Source organism: Bos mutus, chromosome 26, assembly GCF_027580195.1.
Source record: "Bos mutus isolate GX-2022 chromosome 26, NWIPB_WYAK_1.1, whole genome shotgun sequence".
Taxonomy (NCBI): domain Eukaryota; kingdom Metazoa; phylum Chordata; class Mammalia; order Artiodactyla; family Bovidae; genus Bos; species Bos mutus.
In genome coordinates this window covers 42,369,077-42,387,634 of record NC_091642.1, presented here as the reverse complement: position 1 = coordinate 42,387,634, position 18,558 = coordinate 42,369,077, and the positions used below count along the sequence as shown (strand labels likewise).

At 43.2% G+C, this 18,558-nt stretch overlaps 1 protein-coding gene across 31 annotated transcripts in view; it reads right to left on the bottom strand.

Annotated features, from left to right (window-relative positions):
* Window positions 1-18,558, bottom strand: part of SGMS1 (sphingomyelin synthase 1) — a 323,691-nt gene that overhangs the window by 209,704 nt on the left and 95,429 nt on the right. For all 31 annotated transcript variants that reach the window (XM_070363738.1, XM_070363729.1, XM_070363734.1 and 28 more), the window contains one exon: window positions 16,899-16,987. The gene's annotated coding sequence lies outside the window, so the exon portion shown is untranslated. The remainder of the gene's footprint in view (window positions 1-16,898; window positions 16,988-18,558) is intronic.

Genomic DNA, 18,558 nt, shown 5'->3' with positions numbered 1-18,558 from the left:
CACTGCTCTTTGGAATAAAATCTGGATCCTGTTAACATATACACACTGCTATACATAAAACAGATAATCAGTAGGGACCTACCCTAGAGCACAGGAAACTCCACTCAGTATTCTGTAATGACCTATATGGGAAGGGAATCAGGGAGAATGTCAGGGAGAATGTTTATGTATACGTAGTATGACTGAATCACTTTCCTATATACTCGAAACTAACACAACACTGTAAGTCAACTATACTCCAATATAAAATAAAAATTAGAATAAAAAAAATCTGGATCCTGGATGCCCAGGCCTGATGGCACAGTCCAGCCCTTGCCTACCTCTCCAAATCATTCACATCCTTGTCCCCAGAGCGCACCAGCCTCTGAGCCCCCTTGGCCTTCCTCCAGTCTCTCTAACAAGCCTCGCTTCTTTCTGCCTTTGCTGCTGTGCTCCTTCTGTCTGGGGAGACGCATCCTCATTTCCCCTGGCACACTTTCCTCTCATCCTTCGGACCTTAAACTGGAAGCCACTGCCCCAGGGTGACTTTCTGATCTTCCCATCACATGCAATCCTACATTGCCCACTTATTATACCCTGCATTTCCCCCGGCACCATCACAACTATAATTAAATCATTATTTCTATAATTTAATGGCTGCCCTGTTCCAATAAACTAATCTCTATGGCGACAAGGACCACATCAGTTGAATTCACTTTTGCATCTCCAAATGCCTTAAAAATAGTGGAGTTCAATACATATTTGGCAAGTTAAGCCTTCTTCCTCACACGTCTCTGTATTCTCTCCCAAGAAAAATACGGGGTTGCATTTTTCCACCCCATCATCTACGCCTCACAAACCTGTCTTCTCATGACTAAAGCTAGGAACTATGAAAAGGCCGTGCTGAAATAATGAAGTTGCAAACTGAGAAGTCCCGAGTGGAGCCATTTGGGTCATGTTTGTTTTTTTAGTTTTGTTTCATGTTACAAAATTGTCTTCCTAAAGGGAAGCCCAGTTAAGCAGAGCCCACTCCTCAGACCACACAGGACTCCTCAAGGAGCAAATTAAAGTAACAGCAAAGAACAGAGAACCCTGGGAACAGAGAACCGCTGGTTCACAGTTATCAGAATTTTTTCATTTTAATTAAAGCTAATGGGAGCCACTCGCTCTGTGACAAGCAGTAAAAGGACAGTGTCACAAGCCCCTCATATACCAAACAGTTCACAGCTAACGGTGGGCAGCTACCCTGAGCTGCACCCTAACCAGGTACTAGACCCTTGGCAGAGTGCCTTCCCCACACACCACCTCACTTAACTGAACTGAATCTTGGCAGCCACCCCATGATCGAAGTGACTTATCCCCAATCTGATCAAGGAGACCAAAGAAATAACGTCACTTGCTCAGGCTCATGGAGGTCTAAGTGGCACGACCCGGGCATCAGAAGCAGCTCTTTCAGGCTCCAAATCCTCAGCTAAGCATGTCAATGGGGACACACTGTCCTAGCACCAAGTGTGTCCAGAGTGCTGGTTCTGAGTGTGAATGACTTGGCTGCTCTCGTCCCAGCTCCCCAGCTTACAGGACCGGAGAAGGGGAGTGACTGGCACAAGATCACACAGCTTGATGGTAGCTAGAGGCAGCCAAGAGTTCCATCCCCGCTGTCCTTCTGACAGATAGTACCTCTCCTCACAAAAGATCCCTAAAACCCTCAGAATAAATGTCCCAAGTCAAGCTTTCCTAAGGAATGCTGTAATGTTATAAAAACCCTAAAGTAGCCTTTAGAGTTGAGCAAAAGCAAAACAGAAGGACTTTATCACTCTCCTCTCTTGCAGCTGCCACTGGTCGGAATGCACACAAGCAGCCCCTTGTCTCCTGCCACCATGCAGCTCTTCTAAGCGACAGAAGCCCAGGAACACAGAGGCCCTGGGCCCAGGCCAGCTGGAGCCATGCTAAACAGGCTGAAAAGCAAGCGGTTCTGACATCCCTTCATCAAACGCTGTTCACTCTGAAGAAGCGATAAACAATTTTGCACACACTGATCACGCTTCTTTCTGTATAAGAGCAAGTTCAGGAATAAGACCTGAACCAGGGAACCCAAACCTGCACCCTGAAACAGCCTCCTGATTTTTATGACCCCAGAAGCAAAACCATCACCACATCCAGGTCAATGTACCATGGAACCCAAGCCCTTGCCCTCTTCCCAAGTGAGCCGGCAAACAGCCAACAGCCTGGCATCACACTGGTTACCAGCCAGCATGGCCCTGCCAGGCTGGACGGAGGCAGCAATTACACGTGCTTGGTGTTTGGAAGCTCTTCTGGAAAAGCAGCCCTACCAGGCTTCATGCCATCTTCAGGAGGGTCAAACCCCAACTTGTGAACACCCCGCAGTGGGAGTCCCAGAAGAACTTCTGTTCCAACCAGGCCTCCAGACCAGTGGTCCCATGGCAACAGGGACCCCCATCTCAGCCCAGAATAGGGTGCAGCCCACGTCAGCCCCCACAGCAGAACTCATCAGGGCGACTCTCTGAGTGTCCTGAAGGTCGCCACTGTCAGGAGCCCCCGCTGCCCAGCCAGAGCCACTGGTCACAACACACAAGTCCCTGGAGGGTGCTGTGTGGCAGCAATGCCAGATTTAAAACTGTGGTCACTCATTCCCTGAGACCTTTTTTTAAGTGCAAGTGAGAATGCACATGAGGGCACCTCAAATATTCAAAGAGTTAAACAATCTAAGGGTGTCGGAAGAGTCACCACTTGGTATGCTGCCCACATCTGAGGACTGAGCTGTAGGGGGTATAACTTGAAGGGGTCCCCATTGTCTTTGGGGAGGCAGGGTGATGTGGACCCCGGAGCCGCAACCTGGACCAAGTTACACGAGCTTCTACTGCTCATTTCCCTCATCAGTAGCCTGGGGCTAACAACAGATCTCTTGGTATCACCATGGAACATGATGTGACAAAAAGGAAGTCATCTGCTAGCATGGTGATGGGCATATAATAAACCACAAATTAATGCTCGTTTCCTTCTTCAATGTTTTTAGAGAACTTCCGTTTGTATCACGTATTCCTTTTCTTTTCCCATTTTATTAATTGCTTACAATCTTCTTTCAAAATTAACAACCCACATATATTCATATTTTCCTTACGAATGTGTGCAGAAAAGAATATCAAGATATATGTCCAAAGATGATCCCTCCAGCATTAATTGTGATCTTCAAAAAAAAGTAATATCTGCTCACTAGAATGGAGAATCCCAGGGACGGGGGAGCCTGGTGGGCTGCCGTCTATGGGGTTGCACAGAGTCAGACACGACTGAAGTGACTTAGCAGCAGCAGCAGCAGAATTCAATTACAGCACTTGGAATAAACGAGACAGTTCAGTGAGTACTAATAAGAGGAAAGTACTTTAAGGTATGGGTTTTCCTGGTGGCTCAGAAGGTAAAGAATCTGCCTGCAACACAGGAGACTGGGGTATGATCCCTGGGTTGGGAAGATCCCCTGGAGGAAGGCATGGCTACTGACTCCCGTGGACAGAGGAGCCTGGCAGGCTACAGTCCGTGGGGTTGCAAAGAGTCAGACACGACTGAGTGACTAACACTTTCACTTTCATAAATAAATACATTATGTTTATGCTTGCTTTGGTATCCAAATAATTTACCAGTGGGGAGAATAAAAGGAATAAGGGTAGGCAGATATGGTGCACAAAATAATGGCCCCATGTCCACATCCTGTGGACAGAACCTGTGACTATGTTACCTAACTCTGCAGATGTGATAAATTAAGGATTTTGACATGGGAAGAGTATCCTGGATTATCCAGGCTGCCCCAATCTAATCACATGGGTCCTTAAAATCAGAAACCCTTTCTTGGATTTGACTACAAATAAATGTCAGAGAGAAGATGGAGGAAGAGGCTACGGGCCAAAGAACAGTGGCAGCCTCTCGAAAGTCTCAGACATGCAGATTTTAACCCGGAAAAGCCAAGTCTCAAGACATGCTGATCTTAACCCAGTGAGACCCATGTTGGGCTTCTGGCTTAAAGAAGCATTACGATAATAAATCTGTGTTGTTTCAAAACAGTAACATTGTCGTAAAAATTAATTATACCCGCAATAGAAACTAATAGAGGACTAAAAGGGGTAATTTACTTATAATTTTATATCCTTCTAGTATTCCAGTATTTCTAGTATAATTCTATATATTTTTTCTGGTATTTATATCTATCTATATTCTAGTCTGAATAATTGGGAAGAAAGAGAAGAAATTCTTTACCCTGCTTCAATATGATGATTCCCTGATCACAAAAGCTTTCATATGGCACTTGGCTCATCCTGCCTGAAAAACCGAGTGCTCTCTTTCAGGCCCAAACAAAAGTCTACTTACAAGGCTCAACTGAAGCGACGCATCCCAGGTCAGGGCTTCCTCCTTAGGGGGTCTCTCCTGCAGCTGGACTTAAGGGGGCTGTACACAGCTCAGGTGACCACGCTGGATGGCGAACTCCTTGAAAACAGGGCTTGCGGCTTATTTGGCTGTGCAAACCCAACCCTCATAATAGGCATCACAAGTGGTTAATGATTAAGTGTTTGCTCCGCTGAAATACTGGATTGCATTAAATCCAAACCAACCTAGTAAGTCCCGGTTTTAAATTAACAAGGAGTCTTCTACTGGGAAAAGACTGCTGCAATCTCACATGCATTATCCAGCTATCTGTTCCATAAAGGGAGAAGTTATATCCTTCAACTCCACAAATCAAGCAAAGAGTTCAGAGTTAAATCTTCCTTCAAAATCAAATTTTGACTTTGATTTACAGAAGATGGTGATTATTAAGAGATACTGCTTCAGAGCTCCACTGAATTTTCAGTCTGAATCTTCTAATTCCCGCTACCAACATTTGCGAGTTATATTTAAATTATACTGGCTATAGTGATGAAATAAGCCTTCCTTCTTCCCATCCAAATCAAAACTTGGGTTTTTCCCCATACAATATTGTATCATCCATTCTAGGAGGAAAAAAAAAATCACAGCCCAGTTGTTATAGCTTATATTTAAAACAATCTAAAAATGCATGTAAGTCTACTCCATTAATGACTGTTCTAACAGCAAAGAAGCCAGGAAAGGAGATAGAGCAACAATTGATTACATGTTCACACACTAAAGACTGGATCTGCTAAAGCAAGAGTCAGAAGCTTTTGTTTTAATCTCCCCAAAGCATTCTGTTTAAAAATATCAGAACACCCATCTCTATAGTCATAGCTATTTCCATTGCTCAATTAGAGGCCAAAGTACTAAAGAGGCTACACTTTGGAGTTTGAACAAGACATCACTGTAATCAATGACTTCACAAATCTTTATCCAATCATGGGCAAGTGACAGCCACTGAACCCTTCATGAGTATTTAAGCTAAAGAACATCATTCATTATTCACTTTTGTTGGTGGTGGTGTTTTCATCTTAAAGTCAGATTTTTGGGATATAATTTACATGCAGTTATCCATCCTTTTTAGGTAACAATTCCATAAGTTTCAACCAAAACATATAGTCATGTCATCATCACCACAGTTAAGATACAGGTAAAAGTTCCCTATAACCTTTGTAAGTCAAGCTTCTCCCCAATTCCCAGCCCCAGGAAACCATTGGTCTTTTTCTAACCCTATCAGATCAGATCAGATCAGTCGCTCAGTCGTGTCTGACTCTTTGCGACCCCATGAATCGCAGCACGCCAGCCCTCCCTGTCCATCACCAACTCCCGGAGTTCACTCAGACTCATGTCCATCGAGTCAGTGATGCCATCCAGGCATCTCATCCTCTGTTGTCCCCTTCTCCTCCTGCCCCCAATCCCTCCCAGCATCAGAGTCTTTGCCAATGAGTCAACTCTCCGCATGAGGTGGCCAAAGTACTGGAGTTTCAGCTTTAGCATCATTCCTTCCAAAGAAATCCCAGGGCTGATCTCCTTCAGAATGAACTGGTTGGATCTCCTTGCAGGCCAAGGGACTCTCAAGAGTCCTCTCCAATGCCACAGTTCAAAAGCATCAATTCTTCGGCGCTCAGCCTTCTCCACAGTCCAACTCTCACATCCATACATGACCACAGGAAAAACCATAGCCTTGACTAGATGAACCTACTTTTGCCTTTTCCAGAATGTCATATAAATGGAATCATGCACAGAATGTATCTTTTTGAGCATGGCTTCTTTCACATAACATAATGCATTTCAGATTCATCCAGTTAGTTGTGTTTGTTCTTTGTTAGTACTGAGTAATATTTCATCAGTGCCCAGTTTGCTTATCCACTGTCTTGCTGAAGGACATGTGAGTCTTTTCAAGTCATGGGCAATTAGAAATAAAGCTGTTGGGAGCTCCCTGGTGGTCCAGTGGTTACAACTCTGATCTTTCACTGCTGAGGGCCTGGGTTCAATCCCTGGTCAGGGAATTAAGTTCCTGCAAGCAGCCAAACTAAATAAATAAAATAAATAACACTGTTGCAAATATTAGCCTACAGGTTTTTGTGTGAACAGAGGTTATTTCTCTGGGGTAAGAATCTAGGAGTGAAATTGCTCTCTTGCATGCTAAGTATATATTTCAGTTCCATTCAGTTCAGTCGCTCAGTCGTATCCGACTCTTTGCGATCCCATGAATCAAAGCACGCCAGGCCTCCCTGTCCATCACCAACTCCTGGAGTTCACTCAGACTCACGTCCATCAAATCGGTGATGCCATCCAGCCATCTCATCCTCTGTCGTCTACTTTTCTTCCTGCCCCCAATCCCTCTCAGCATCAGAGTCTTTTCCAATGAGTCAACTCTTCACATGAGGTGGCCAAAGTACTGGAGTTTCATCTTTAGCATCATTCCTTCCAAAGAACACCCAGGGCTGATCTCCTTTAGTACATATTTAACTTTGTAAAAACAAAAACAAAAACAAAAAAAACCCAGGTTTTCCAAAGTGGCTGTACCATTTTACATTCCCACTAGAAGGCAATGGCACCCCACTCCAGTACTTTGCCTGGAAAATCCCATGGACGGAGGAGCCTGGTAGGCTGCAGTCCACGGGGTCGCTAAGAGTGGGACACAACTGAGAGCGACTTCACTTTCACTTTTCACTTTCATGCACTGGAGAAGGAAATGGCAACCCACTCCAGTGTTCTTGCCTGGAGAATTCCAGGGACGGGGGAGCCTGGTGGGCTACCGTCTATGGGGTCACACAGAGTCGGACACGACTGAAGCGACTTAGCAGCAGCAGCAGCAGCGCAAGAGAGTTCAAGTTGTTCAGTATCTTTTCCAGGACTTGGTAATATCTATTTTTATTTGCCTTTAAATAATGTTTTTTTGGCCGTGATACACAGCTTTTGGTTAGTTCCCCAACCAGGGATTGAACCCTCGTCTTCAGCAGTGAAAGCACAGAGTCTTAACCACTGGACCACCAGGGAATTCCCAAAATACTTTGAGACTCATACAGAAGTTACAAAAATAGTGGAGAGCTCCCATGTATGCACCTCTTATCTTACATGACCATAATAAAAGTATTAAAAGCAAGAACTTGACATTGGTACAATACTGTTAACCAAAATACAGATCCTGTTAAGATTTCATTCATTTCGACATGTTCAATTCTTGCCCCTTTCTTTTGTGTGCAGTTCTATAGTATTTTATCACATGTATAGATTCATATAAGCACTACTATAATCAGAATATATATCTGTTCCATTAAGCACATTCTATTTTGAAAAGACATTTTTGGTTCTGTAAACATCATCTGCTGGAAGGGACTTCAGTAAACAATGACTTTCTTCTGCCCTTTTTCCTTGACCAAATTAGAACTCTGTTATCCAAAATTTAAAAGGAAAAAGAAACAGATTCACAGATATAGAGAACAAAACAGTGGTCACCAGTGGGAAGAGCGAAGAGGGGAGGGCACAAGGTATGTAGGGGATTAAGAGGTATAAAGTCTAAGGCATAAAATAAGCTACAAGGATATACCGCACAACAAAGGGAATACAGCCACTGATTTTATAATAACTATAAATGGAGTATAATCCTTACAAATTGTGAATCACTATGTTGTACACCTGTGTACATCAACCACACTTCAATCTGAAAAAATTTTTAAAAAAGTCAATTATCTATTCTCAGGCTTCACTGTGCAAACCCCACCATTGACTTTTCGGTTCACTTTTCAGGCTGGGTGTCTGCCCTGTTCATTCTTTTCTTATTATATGCCAAGCCCAGTGGAGGCAATATGGACATAAGGTTGAAAAGGAAACCAACAGTTCTCATCCCTAAAAGAACTTAAGAGTGGAGACATACTTACATACACACACAGTTACAAACCAGGGCAAGTACTATCCATGAATGAGAAGTAAAACACGATCTGGTTTGGACTGGGAGGTCTTTGTATTCTACGCTCATCCTGAAACTCAGTATTTATGAGGTCTTCCCACAAAAACACAGCATCTAAATATCAGGGCCATTAAACAGTGAGTACATAACCAACAAATTCTTAAAGAGGAAGAATATAAGGAAGTCCTCCATCTCTGAGAAACTGTACCAAGGACCATTCACCTTCTTAGGTCAAAGCCTACCCATGTTGTTACTTTAGGGATAGCTGCAGCCTCCCAAATTCCTTTCCAACCCTCTGCCGCAGTGAGCCAAATCCACCATTAGAGATCCTTTCGTTATAGAGGTGTCCCCCTGCCCTAGGCTAGTCACGGTGGAATCCCATTGGGAAGGGGCTGAGTCACAGGAACGCCCTATCCGCTTCCGGCTGATGGCTGCTATGACCCTCTTCTCCTGTCTCGGGGCCATACTTACACACCTTGTGGGACCAAGCTGCTCCCTCTCCCCCTGTGTCCTCACTATAGCTAGTCCATGTTCTTACTAGAAGTCGTCTCTCACTATTTGCTCCCACATTTCTCTCCCCTTCTCCACCAACAGCACAAAGCGTCTGATTCGTCTCTGTATCTCCTGGCATCTGCACACAGCTGCTGTGTGTACACAGGAGGTGGTCAGTAAATGTTTTCTGAATATTCAAGGCACGTCTGTCAGATTATAATGTGTGAAGTGTGGCTGTGAGGGAATGAATGAGTCTGAATGTGAAAGACACCGCTGGAGGCATCGGACAGTTGACCCATTTCAAGAATCATACAACAGGGTAGCGAAATGGAACAGCAGCATGCTTGGACGCCTGACAGAGGGGAGGGCAGGACAAGGGAGATGTGTGAGGAGGAAGAAATAAGACACACCTGTACCCGATGAAGCTCAGGACCAGCCCAGCTGTGGCACCTGCCAGGAGAATGGCAGCTAGACTGTGGCAGAGAGGAGGAAGGCAGAGGGCAGGCTCTGTCCCCACGGCTTCATTTCTTTCTTTTTTAAAAAGCATTTTAGTTGCTGGCTGCATCGGGTCTTATCTGCGGCACAGGGGACCTTCACTGCAGCACACAGGCTCTCTAGTTGTGGTGTGGGGACCTAAGTGTCCCATGGCACGTGGGATCTTAGCTCCCAGACCAGGGATCGAACCCGTGTCCCCTGCATCAGAAGGCAGATTCTTAACCACTGGACCACCAGAGAAGTCCCTCCAGGGCTTCGTTTCTGAGCGCATTTGCCATGGGCTGGGCTAGGGGAGGCCAGGAGTTAAAAAAGGAGCAAGTGCATGCAACAGCTGCTATGGGAGTCAGCCCAGAAATCAGTCAGAAATGAGAGTGAAAGCAAAAAAGTCCCAAAAGCAGCTAGTACGTGCTTCTGCCTCTTGCTAATCTTTTCCTTAAAGTCACACGTGGCTTCCAAAACACCCTGGGGCCCTCCGTGCAAGAGGCAACAAAGAGTGTTTGAAGGCCTGGGAGGGCTGGCTACAAGCCTGAAATGCCTCCTGGGCCCAGGCTTGCTAAAGAGCTGATGAAAAAATACAGTAAGGCACAGCTCTTGGCTAGTGGAGCGTCCTGATCAGAGAAATCGTTTACATATAGTGATTAGTCAATGCAGGAAATGCCAAATCAAAACACTCATTGTTTTGCCATCTTAAAACAACTGTTTTGTTCTTATTTTAAAGCATCAGAAAAATATTCCAGCCCATGTTTTCAAAACTGCTAGCTGCTGCAATGAATGACCACGTGGCTTTTAACTAAGACTTTTGCTGAATCAGCACCCTAACCTCTGCCACCATATGGATGTGATTGTAAACCCCCTAAAGAGGGAAGTGCGCTACGGGCAAGCTCACTTTTGCCTCCTGAAACACCTAGCAAGTCTCAGGGATATCCTGCTTGGAGAACCACCGGTGATGATCTGAAATGTATTCAGAAACTAACATAGGGACAAACCTTCCTATCAGTTTCACTTACAGTTTTTCTGTTATGCTCATATATGTGTAATAAGTGCTACCATTATGATGCTAGTTGCTAAAAACTTTTGAGTACCCCAGATCCAGGCTGCTTAGTACCAGGAGGTTTGTGGTACCTCAAGTTAGAGTCACAAAAAAATTGCTTCCACTCTATTTTAACTAAGGTTTCAATCCAATTCCTGCTAACACAGTACACCATGGAGCAGAGCAGAAACTGACAATCCCTAGGTAGTTTTCAGGGGCTGCTGGGGAAAAGAGCAAAGCGAGTAGAACTGCCCTGACCACCTCCAGTTCACAATCGTAACCAGACACTGCAGTGACCCTCTGGCCCCCAGAGCACTGTCAACTGAAAAAGACGCACAACCTAAAAAGTGGAGAGTTATGTCTGTCTGCAGTCCTTACTAAGGACTATAGCCAGGGACTGCTGTCTGCCAGATAGCTTTGAAAAACTTTCCAAGAGATAAGGGAGGAGCCAGGAGACACAGGAATTTTTCCTACAGGGAAAAAAATATCTAGTTAAACATCAAAAGATTGCTGTTAATAAAAAAAATCCAGACATCTCAGCTAATTTATGTATGCGGAAGATACAAGAGTCTGGGTTTCTTGAAGCCGTTCCTTTGACAAGCATCTTAGCTATCCAGGGCCAGTTTTGGGTTTCCTCCACCCTGAACTCCCCTCCCTGTGCACCATCCAGGCGCTGAAGGGGCTGGTGGCCTGATGGTTAGCAGCCTGTTCTTCTGCATCCTGAGCTCCCCTCCGGCTACAAGGTCTGGGTGGCTGCTGCAGTGGTTGATGACTTTATGGCCACCACAGTCCTTACTGAATCCTTTACTAGAACAACAGGCAGCATTTTTTGGTTTGTTTTTGGTCCACAGTACCCACCAGTCAGTACACATTTTCCCCAAGGAAACATCAGGTACACATTTTCCCCAAGTGCTTGAGCCTCTAAATTCTGCTTCTTCTCCTCCCCCACCCCCATCCCAAATCAAAACTTGTTTCCAATCAGTTCAGTCAGGAAATAGACAGTCAACTCTGTGAAACATACAAAGGATTCTCCCACTCCAGAGGTTGAACTAACCATATTTGGGATGTTAAAATATCTTCCAAGTCCTTATTCACCCAAAAGCTATTACAATAATCAATTTAAAGATGAGGATAGCACTAAAAATGCATTAAACACATATCATCAATTAATGAGATCAGTATTAAGCTTTATATTAAGCTCAAAATCATGCCACTTAACGCCAAACTGTGTTTACTGTATTTACATACATTTTTTTTTAAACTACACGCTACTTTGCACAAATATTCCTAACTGCTCTTTCACATCAGAAACTGGACCTGGGTTATTCTTCAGCAAAAGAATACTGAGAGGGAGAAGCAGGAACCATCTACAAAATGACCAAGAGGGAATGTTACTCCCCGTGTAGTTTCAAACCCATAAAGGACAACTACGAATCAAAGCCAGGCTGAAGTTCAATTTCAACTATAATCCTACCCAAGGAAAGGAAGTGCATTGTTAAATTCAAAAGACCCAAACAAGGCATCAAAAGCTGTCTGTGAGCACCAAACAAAAGATATTCCATATAATCAATCTACAAATGCTAAAAATGCAACTCTCTGCAGTTATGACTCCACCTACATGCCATTGTGTTCCACTGTAGGTATTTCTAAAGGATGTAGTCTAAGCAGACGCCCATTTTTCCTAGCTAATATGAGGACAAGGAGAAGGGAAACCAACATTTTGGCAACTGTCTACCCACCATGGGTATCAAACTTTGATATATAACAATCAATGTCCTTTAATGTCCCTTTCTAAACCCTCACTTTTAAAAGCTGGCACCTAGAATAAGAACGGCAATTCTCAGACTCTTGGCAGCTAGACATAGCTATGTGGCTATGTTCTAGCCCAGATGTTCTCAAAGTAGGGTACTTCCTGAGAGGCCTATGTTATAGGTAATCCATGAGGCCAAAATTATTTTTATAATAATGTTAAGACAGTATTTGCCTTTTCAATGCTCTTTCTCTGTGAATATATTCAGGGGAGTTTTTCAGAGGCTACATGACACGTGATACCACAACAAATTGAATCCAGAAGCTGATTTGAGAATCCAGGTACTTTCTATTAAGCCAGACATTAAAAGAGATTTATAAAAATGTATAGCAGTGGTAGTTGTCTCACTAACAGTTGAAAAATAACTATTCCGCCCCAAAAAAGTAATTGACGCTAACCTATAAGTTTATTATTTCTAAATAAATTAATTTTTTAAATTTGTCACTTTTAATTTTTAACAGAAAATATTTGCATTAGATTCCTATTGCTGCTATAACAAATGACTATAAATAGGTGGCTTAAAATGACATAAATTATAGTTCTGGACGTCAGAAGTCTACAAACAGGCCTTCCAGGGCTAAAACGGAGGTGTTGACAGGCCTGAGCTCCTCCTGAACCCAGAGGAGAATGTGTCCCTTGCCTCTTCCACTTTCTGGAGGCCACCTGCACACTGTCTTCCTCTTATAAGGACCCTTGACTACACTGAGCTCTCCTGATTAATCCAGGATAATCTCTGCATTGCGAGATCCTTAATGTAACCACACTGGCAGTCTCTTTTGCCAGGTAAAGTAACATACGCATCAGTTCTGGGGATTAGGAAGTAGACATCTTTGGGGGGCTATTTATCTGCCTGCCACAAATGCTAGCTATAACTCATATAAGCAAAGCCTTTTGGGGCCCTGAATCATTTTTAAAGAGTATAAAGGGGCCTTAAATATCAATAACCTCAGATATGCAGATGACACCACCCTTGTGGCATAAAGTGAAGAAGAACTAAAGAGCCTCTTAATGAAAGTGAAAGAGGAGAGTGAAAAAGTTGGCTTAAAACTCAACATTCAGAAAACTAATATCATGGCATCTAGTCCCATCACTTCATGGCAGATAGATGGGGAAACAGTGGAAACAGTGGCTGACTTTATTTTTCTGGGCTCCAAAGTCACTGCAAATGGTGATTGTAGCAATGAAATTAAAAGACAGTTACTCCAACCAGTCCATTCTGAAGGAGATCAGCCCTGGGATTGCTTTGGAAGGAATGATGCTAAAGCTGAAACTCCAGTACTTTGGCCACCTCACGCGAAGAGTTAACTCATTGGAAAAGACTCTGATGCTGGGAGGGATTGGTGGCAGGAGGAGAAGGGGACGACAGAGGATGAGATGGCTGGATGGGATCACCGACTCGATGGATGTGAGTCTGAGTGAACTCCGGGAGTTGGTGATGGACAGGGAGGCCTGGCGTGCTGCAATTCATGGGGTCTCAAAGAGTCGGACACGACTGAGCAACTGAACTGAACTGAACTCCTTGGAAGGAAAGTTATGACCAACCTAGAAAGCATATTAAAAAGCAGAGACTTTACTTTGCCAACAAAGGTCCATCTAGTCAAGGCTATAGTTTTTCCAGTAGTCATGTATGGATATGAGAGTTGGACATATAGAAAGTTTTGGGTTTGGGTAGACTCCCGGAGTTGGTGACGGACAGGGAGGCCTGGCGTGCTGCGGTTCATGGGGTCATAAAGAGTTGGACATGACTGAGCGACTGAACTGTACTGAACTGTAAACCAAAACATTTGAGAACCATTGCTCCAGCATATGAATAGATGAGGTGGGAAAATGAAAACACAGAAAAGCTAAGTGATTAACCAAAGTCATACAGACTTCAAGTAGACATTCAACTTGAAGCCAGGTCATCTGGCTACTGAGGAACCTAACGTGGTTCCCTCTAAATCATGCTTCCCACCCTGAACGCCTGGCCTGAGACAAAGGCAAACAGAAATTATTTTGTGGGCATGTTTGAAGGCATCAGATAAAGGGCACAATAACAAGTATTCAGATGCGAATTTGGTGAGGAGCAAGGAGGACAGGTTGGAGAAGAAAGAGTTTAAAACAATTCTACTTTTCAGAACCTTCTTTAGAAATATACAAATTTATGATGTCACGTGAGAAAGGAGGAAAATGTTACAAATGGCTAAGTATTCCAGGGTTGAGTCAGAGAGCAGTGAGGAACTATTCTTGGTCTAGAGAGCAAGATTAGGACCAAAGTCTGGGAGATGTACAGTGAGTGTGAAGCAAAGCACAGCTCTGATTCATACGATGGGGCCTGGTGAGCAAACTCAGGTTTATGGTCACTCATCCCAACAATGCCTGTCAAGCCCTAGTTTTGATGCCCTCACTAAAAATGACACCTGAAAGACAGCATTCTGGAGATCTCTCTCTGCACCATTTTGATACGACTGGAGTCACAATTTTGCAGAAGGAAAGAAACTGCATTCAGGTGAACTGTATTAAAATCATGCTAATGGCTCAAATCACAGTCTTCCAGGGGATACATTTATAGCTAAAAGAGGAGAACTGGGTGGCTCAAAGGGCCAGTTGCTGATCTATCAAATGAACTGGCTGGTCCAGGCCAAGAGAACTGGGGGAAGTGGTAATCAGACCCTTTTCAGACCCAAGCAGTTTGTGCTTGTGAATGATGGTTCCCCGGCCCAAAGCCTGGGCAGGGCCTCCCCAGGGACCCACTGGCCGTTCCTGGTAAACTTCTCCACTTCTTCATCTCTTTCCTAGCTCTCCAGGCAAAGTTCCTGGAGTGTTCAGCCAACCAAACCAAAATGGCAGTAGTAGGTGAACTGACAGCCAACAATAACCAAGCAAATAAGAACGCAAAGTAACCACTCACTAGAATTTGCTACCCAAGGGAGGAAAAGACACAGAATTATCTGATATTTATATTTTCCAAGTGAAGGTATGGGTCCAATAAGAGGTAGCCCCTCGGAGAATCGCTCATCACAGAGCTCAGCATTCCCTGGGGATGTTTTCTGTGCCTACCTTCTCTATGATAACACTAGCATTAAAAATCCAATGCATAACCTGCAAAGCACAAAGATTCTGCAGAGTAGAAACCTGCCTAACATGTCACCGCCAACACAAACTCCTAATCCACACATTCCCATCACATCTGTGTGGTCTCTGAAAAGGCATGATGGCCTACAGATGATGTTTCTGTTGCAGAATGAATTAAAAAACTATTACATCAACACTCTCAGTTGACATCCATTTTGAAATAATATTTTTTTTTTTCCCATGTGCTGAAGCACAAGGCAACTTAACATTTTAGAGACCAAAATCTTCAAGCGACTTTCTATGTCCATTAAAAGGGTGCAGAATATAAGCCTGCAGAAGTCTACAGAGATGATGCCTCTAATTCACAGCAGTAGATACCTATTTTCTGTACTCCACATGTGGCAGAAGGACGTCTTCAGTCAGAGATCCACGTATCTAGGATTCTGGTGAAAAGGAAAGTGATACTTTAACAGAAAATAGACTCTGTTCTTGGGAGTTATTCTACAAGTAGCGATTCCACCTTCCAAGGTGGAATAGAAGAACTAGAAAAAGAACCCAAGTAAAGGTGTAAGGATATAATATGTGAGAACACAAATCAACAAAAACTTCAATCAAAAAGAATGAAGATGAGCAATGAAACCACAACATAATTGAAAGAGAGACTGCTAGACTATTTTCAAAAAACAAAACCAAAAAATAAAAAAAGAAACACAACTTCAAGACTGAAAAATTTCTCTAAAGTCATAACCTCTCCTCTCCAAAGGACACACACACAAAAAAACTGCTCAATCTCACCATTCATTAGAAAGTGTAAATTGAGACCACATTGATATGCTATTTTATACTCATTAGAATGGCAACAAAATACCAGTTGTTAGAAGGAAATGGAGCAACAGATAAACTATGATAGATTTTTGGAGTAGAATTTTATTTAACAATAAAAATTCATTTACTACTATTACATGCAACAAGTGAATCTTAAAAGTACAACTGAGTGAAAAAAATGAAGGCTGCAGAATATCACATGCAATATACTATTCTTATCAGGATTAAAAACAAGTAAAACTAGGCGATTTTTTTTGGATGTATATATGGACATAGTAACATTATGCACCAGAATGGAAGTCAACTACCACTACAAAGAACACTGTTTAGTTCAACTGACTTTTACTTTTGGTAGACAGACTTTTTCTGAAAAGAAGTGAAGAAGTTTCCACATTTAGTTCTAGGGCAAATTCTTAATCTCACGTCTGGGAAGCACTGGCCTAGACTCTTCAACTCCAGAGAAGGAGCAGACCTGGTAAATGTAATCTTCCTGGATAAGGAGCTGCAACCAAGGCAATTCTGATTAGAGGAAATGACTCCCCCAGGCCTCCCTGAAGCTTCTGATCTGGCAAGGAAGACCCTTTTCTGTCACTTCCAACGACTCGGAGAGTGTTTCCGTGCCCTTTGTTTTCTGTGTTTCTCCCACCCTGGCCCACATTGTCTTCCACCTCCAATGAGTAAAGTGGCCTCTTCAAACCTTTCTCCTTCCTCCTGCAAATTACCCTGGCCTTTCCTTGGCTGATTTTGACCTGGGGCTGAAGACCGGAAAGATCCCTCCATCCGTCAGAGCCTCACAGACCACTGCAAAACTAAGCAGGAGAGATTCTGAGGAACATCAGACCCATGAGATGTTTGAGAACAGATGTTTGAAAACATTCAGTTTGACTTACGTGTCCTTTTATACGCTCGCTGCCATCGCCTACTTCACTGTTCTTGAAATTCAAAAATTACACCACTCCTTTCGTCACTGCAGCTTTGCCTAGAATAATAAAGGCAGGGAATTAGAAACGAGGCAACCAGAAGGAATAAAGAGGTCAAGGGGAAAAAAAAAACAAACCACTCTTGTATAATCATTCTTGACATTTAAAAGGAAGAAAGGCTACCTGAATTAAGGAAAGTCTTTACCTTGGTCCAAGGCAATTTTCATATTTAACTAAACTATTAAGAGTAATTTTATGTTTGTAGAAAAGACCATTATTATTTACAAAAAGTTTTCACATGTGTTTTCTCATTGAAGTTGTAAGATATTGAAGCTAAGCAAATATTATTGTAAAATGCAGTGGCCGAATATCCCAAGGTTAAGGAACTTTCCAGTGACCCTTCAGCTGGCAAGCATCAGAGTAGGAATTGGAACACTCTATGACTCCTTAAAGACGGGCACAATAAAGGACAGAAATGGTATGGACCTAACAGAAGCAGAAGATATTAAGAAGAGGTGGCAAGAATACACAGAAGAACAGTACAAAAAAGATCTTCACAACCCAGATAATCACAATGGTGTGATCACTCACCTAGAGCCAGACTTCCTAGAATGCGAAGTCAAGTGGATCTTATGAAGCATAACTAAAAACAAAGCTACTGGAGGTGATGGAATTCCAGTAGAGCTATTTTAAATCCTCAGAGATGATGCTGTGAAAGTGCTGCACTCAATATGCCAGCAAATTTGGAAAATGCAGCAGTGGCCACAGGACAGGATAAGGTCAGTTTTCATTCCAATCCCAAAGAAAGGCAATGCCAAAGAACGCTCAAACTACTGCACAGTTGCACTCATCTCACACGCTACTCAAGTAATGCTCAAAATTCTCCAAGCCAGGCTTCAGCAATACATGAACCGTGAACTTCAAGATGTTCAAGCTGGATTTAGAAAAGGCAGAGGAACCAGAGATCAAATTGCCAACATCCGCTGGATCACCAAAAAATCAAGAGAGTTCCAGAAAAATATCTACTTCTGCGTTATTGTCTATACTAAAGCCTTTGACTGTGTGGATCACAAGAAACTGTGGAAAATTCTGGGAATACCAGTCCACTTGACCTGCCTCCTAAGAAATCTATATGCAGGTCAGGGGGCAACAGTTAGAACTGGACATGGAACAACAGACTGGTTCCAAATCAGGAAAGGAGTACATCAAGGCTGTATATTGTCACCCTGCTTATTTAACTTAAATGCAGAGTACATCATGAGAAACGCTGGGATGGATGAAACACAAGCTGGAATAAAAATTGCCGGGAGAAATATCAATAACCTCAGATATGCAGATAACACCTCCCTTATGGCAGGAAGCAAAGAAGAACTAAAGAGCCTCTTGATGAAAGTGAAAAAGGAGAGTGAAAAAGTTGGCTTAAAGCTCAACATTCAGAAAACTAAGATCATGGCAGCTGGTCCTATCACTTCATGGCAAATAGATGAGGAAACAGTGGAAACAGTGACAGACTTTATTTTGCGGGGCTCCAAAATCACTGCAGATGGTTACTGCAGCCAGGAAATTAAAAGACATTTGCTCCTTGCCAGGGACAGGAGCCTGGTGGGCTGCCGTCTATGGGGTGGCACAG